The sequence below is a fragment of the Drosophila guanche genome, unplaced genomic scaffold, assembly GCF_900245975.1.
Source record: "Drosophila guanche unplaced genomic scaffold, DGUA_6, whole genome shotgun sequence".
In the NCBI taxonomy this organism is placed as follows: domain Eukaryota; kingdom Metazoa; phylum Arthropoda; class Insecta; order Diptera; family Drosophilidae; genus Drosophila; species Drosophila guanche.
Window position 1 is genome coordinate 232923 of NW_022995764.1, and position 5149 is coordinate 238071.

The following is a 5149-nucleotide window of genomic DNA, read 5'->3' on the forward strand; positions in this document are numbered from 1 at the left end:
CAAGATCATCTGTCTAACAGAGCCCACAACAAGACGAAAACATAAAGAACACTGCGCTGCAGTGGCCTTATTGAAGTTCCTATCATCTCTCTTCCTCTCCTTCTGTTTGGAGGATTTCTCTCAAAGAACAGCCCACAAATCAAGGGTGAAATATATTCAGAAAGCGAACAAAATTTACAAAAAAGAAAAGAAAAAGGAAGGAGGAGGAAACGCAGACCTCAAGCGAAATAAACCCAAACGAATTTATATACATGAAAATGAAGATGTAAATTATACAAAATGCGAGAGAAGGAGGAGCAGCAGGAGGAGGAGACGAGGCATCGACCAACCAGAGACCCCAACATAGAGAGAGAAACATGGAAGGAATGAAGCAAACACCAGAGGCAGGTACTCGTACCTCGTAATGCTATCAATCTACAAGCTCTGTATCTAACAGATGCACTTCTCTCTCCCTCTCTCAGTGTGCAGTGTGCAGAATAGAGGGAGAGAGGACAAAGCAAGAGGGATGGATGGATGGCTGGATGGAATGGCAGCTACGATGGGGAGTAGCCGCCGCCGCATAAGAAACACCCCTCCCGGAGCAAATGATTGATTGCTCATCATTTTTCATTCTTAATGAAAATGCACCCCGCTGGCAAGAGTTGAGTTTGAGTTCTCTCACTGGCTGGTTGGACTCTGCCTCTATAGATACATATGTATGTACATTCTGTAGCTGTGTCTGTATTTGTGGGTCTGTGCGCGCTGTCGCACACCTGAGAGTCCATTCCTTCTGACAGGCAAAAAAAGGTGCAAAGGTGCGATTATCGCAACTGCTGTTCGTTACCGTTCCCCCTACCCTTTTGCTTGGCAGAAAACTTGGCCAAAATCCACATTGGGCGCCCCAAAGGCATAAAAATGGCTGCCAAGAAGCGGGAGAGGAGAACATGGCCGTAGCCGTGGACGGAACCGTGGGGCCTGCCAGCCAGTTGCCATGGCAAAAGGAGGAGAAGAAGGCCAGGGAGAGAGCCGGCTGCCGCCTGGACTGCCAGTCAACTGTCAACGGTGTTCTATGCCCGTGTCATGCTATGCATCATCTTCTGGCAGTTATTAACCTTTGTGTGTGTCTTCCTCTCCTGCTCTCTACCTCTGTAGCTTTTTGCCAGCTCTTTCGCTGGATCTGGGGGCATGGCTACAGCAATTGCTGTAATTAAACAACAAGTTCTGGTGGAGTGGCCTATTTAGTGCACCCAACAGAGATGTCAACGAGGATACGCTTAGGGAGAGTTTTAGGAGGTATTTAGTGGAATTCGGTGATAAATTAGTGGAGAAACTAAGCTAAAAACGAGAAGGGACGTGTGAGACGCTTTTTACGCTTCACAACTTTTATACCCTGCACTCAGTACTACATCTGCACCTTAGCGGTGTTTTGTCAAATTTTAAATTTTTTCTTCATCTTTTATCTAGATGTAGACAACACTTCTCACACCAATACGCTCCGTTAGCTCGCAGCCTTCCCTAGACCCACACACTGCAGACTCGAGTCAGAGGTAGAGGCACCGCGGTGCACCGTCCTCACACAAAAAAAAAAAACAAATAAAAGCTGCGGGACGGGGTGGGTTAAAAGTCGAAAGAGGCATTGGTAGGGGGAGGTCAGAGGCAGGGGCCGAGTGAAGCAGAAGCAGAGTGTGAATGAGAGAATGAAGTAAAAAGAACAACAAAAGCTGCGGGACAGGGTGGGTTTAGCCACTGAAAATTATTGACAATTATCCATTGTGGCTATAATAATGATCCAATCGGATTCCAATTTGGTGATCTGATAGATATGGCTTTTTTGCTCTTTTGCGTGGGCGGAAGGGGGAGTGGCTAATTTTTGAAATACACTGGTTTCAGTGTGAGCATATAGCAGTCTGGATGCATCATTTGGTGGCTCTAGCTCTTATAGTCTCTGAGAACTAGCAGACAAACAAGACGGACAGACGGACAGACAGACATGGCTCTATCGACTCGTCTATTGATGCTGATCAAGAATATACTTTATGTCGGAATCGGGTCGGAATCGTTTCCCCACAAATACAATATACCCTATTTACTCTTCGAGTACCGGGTATAAAAATTAATATTTGTTTTAGATTAAATCTATTTAAATTCGGGAATGGTAATTTTCTCCATTTGCATTTGCCACTCACTTTATCCACCCAGTGTTGGTGAATTTCTAAACATTTCAGTGACTCAGAGGCGGCCTTTGCGGCCATTGCCACTGGCCCTTATGCCTCCGCTGACTCTGTTGTTGCTCTCTCACTCTCTTCTCTGGCAGTAAGGGCACCATCATTAATCATATTTATTTGCACGCCGCCGCATTTTTGCTGGCATTTTGGGTGCCATTTGAAATATTTGGCCACTTTAACAGTGGCCCAACAGCTGAGATGAGAGACTGGTGGTGGGTGGTTGGGGGCGGAACAGTTAACGGGCAACAATCACCACCGCACCCTCATGAATGGCAAGTTTGTCACCAGATTCACAGAGTAAGGACAAATTTTTAATTTCCAAAAGGTGTTACCTAACTCATATTGTATGGGCACAAAATATTTGAATTAAATGAAATAAAATTAGTTTTACTTGCATGGATTTTTGTTCTTATTTTATTGATAGGTTTTTGCCTCCGAATTGATCTAAATTTTTGAGCCAAGTGCAGCATCAGTAACCCAGCAGCAAAAAACACCAACCCAACAGACAGCCTTGCTTTATCGTCATCATCATCATCAGACTAAACAACAATAACAAAAAACATGGTACATTAAAGTGAATACGTCATTATGTAGTGCGAGTTAAGGAGGGAGAGGCAGCAGCAACAACAACATGAAGCAACGTTGACGGCAACTGTATAAATTATTACATTGTGTACTCTTAGCGCACATAAAAGTACATTTATATATATTATTTATGTATACTCGTACTCGTACACTCTCTGCTCGTATGTAGAATGCCACCACCCATTCCGTACGTACATATATATGTACATACACACATACATACATATGTACATGTAGCATGCTCCCAAACACAGCTTGTTCATCATCGCATACTGCTGTTGTTGGATACTGCTGCCACCATAAGCTGATGTAGAAAGATGAGTTATTTAATACACAGAGAGAAAGTGGAGATAAAACGGGGTATATTTGGATGCAAATTGGATGCGAGTGCCTGAAGTTATAATTTTTAAATGGAAATATTATTCAAAGCTTCTTATATATACATACATACATACATATGTACATACATACATATGTACAATGTACATAATTGTATTCAAATGAATACATATTTATTTACAATAATTTTAAAATTATTTTAAAATGAAAGAAAATATAATTAAAATAGATTTGTGAGATTGAAATGGTCCTAAGATTTTAATTGAATATTTATTTGTATTTTTCTCGTCACATTTCTATATTTGTTGCTTTCAGTGCATTTTCATGGAAAAATTTACATTGCGATAAAGCCTCATCTTCATTTCATATTTTTGACATTCGTTAAATCAAATAAATTTATTCGATTCCGTTTGTGTACACATACACACTCACTCATACATACATACATTCGAATGTTCTCACACTCGCATACTTTTTTCAATTTTGTTTGGTGAATTTATTTGTTTGTTTTGCCATTTCATGTGAATGCAAATTTGGTAATTGTCTCTCACTCTTTCTCTTTCTCCCCTCTATCTCTTTCCTTTTATTTTTGGGCGTTTTTGCTTCATTTATTTGATGGCCAATGAAGCTTAAATCGTGAATACGCTCAATGTGAGTTACATAAGCGCGTAAGTAATGAATAATTTAGCTCCACTCTTAGAGAAGTTTGTAATTAGGAAATTGTTTGGGTTAAATCATAAAATTGTGTGATAGGACGTTTGAACAATTATTTTGATATGAAAGAAAATACATATAATTAAAATACATTTTAATATGTCCTTTGTACTTTGAACTTTGAGAGACAGATATTTTTAGATGTGAAATTTGATATTTAAGATAAGCAAAAGTGGGAAGATCGCTGATCTGTTAGCTGATATAATTCTGCTACAGTAAAAGTTCCCTAAAGAATCGCTAAACATAGTCCCAGTGCAAGCGATTCCTCTCCCCACCCGACAGTATGGTCATTAATAAATAAATATTTATGGTATTCTGATATTTCTGACGTAAGCATTGGCTTGGCTTCATCCATAAATATTTTTGGGGACATAATTTTGCTTTTGCTTTGCTTCGGGTCCTTCCATCTATCTGTTGGTCCTGTCAGCCTGTCTGCCTGGCAATCTTTCTCTCTGTAGTTCCTTTTTAGCCTTTTTTCAGGGTTGTGGCTGGGGTCTGGCCTGTATATTCAAGTTTTGTGTGTGGAAAGGCATTTTTGGCCATTAACGTGATATATGCACGTTGGCCGCCTAATGATTGCCGAATTTCTAATTATACGCATAAGAAATTATATCTGTCAATAAATTTGCCACTGTGTGCGGGCGCTGAGAAACCACAGTCCTGTGAAACTGTGCTGGGCGGTGGTATGGGGGGAGAGGGGTTTTCGCAGCTCAAAAAGAACGAAAAAGAAATCAGCAAAAGCCATAATTCACTCAGACACACACAGACAGACAGACAGAGGAGGACGTCCTGCGTTGGCTAGCGTAAATCCTTCTACAACTGACATCGGGAATGACCCTGGCCGCCGCTCTGCTCTCAGAGTTGCCTTATATAAATGATGAGCGTCCGCAAAAGTCCGAGAGTTGAGAATTGAGCCGAGAGCTGCCAGGCATAATGACCTCCTAGGCAATGGGTATAGTCGCTGAGCAGGAAATATTTGGCCGAATGACGCATGAAACAAATCCAACCAGCCCAACCCCCAACGGGGTGGGATGGCAGGGCAGGGCAGGGTGCTGTCTTGACGGACCTCCTGACTTGATGAACGAAAGGGAGGCAGCAGGAGGAGTAGGTTGAATGTAGGAGGAGCTTTCGCTTGTGCATTTTCCTCTCGTCATCATTATCATCAGCGCAGTCATTATTTGAAGGAAGCAAAAGCCCAAGACCAAGACGGAAAACCCCTCACAACTTGCAAAGACACTAGACAGAAGTAGGAGGAGGATGACGGTTTGGTGTTGGCGGTGGAGGGGGGTTGTGTGTGTGTGGGGGGG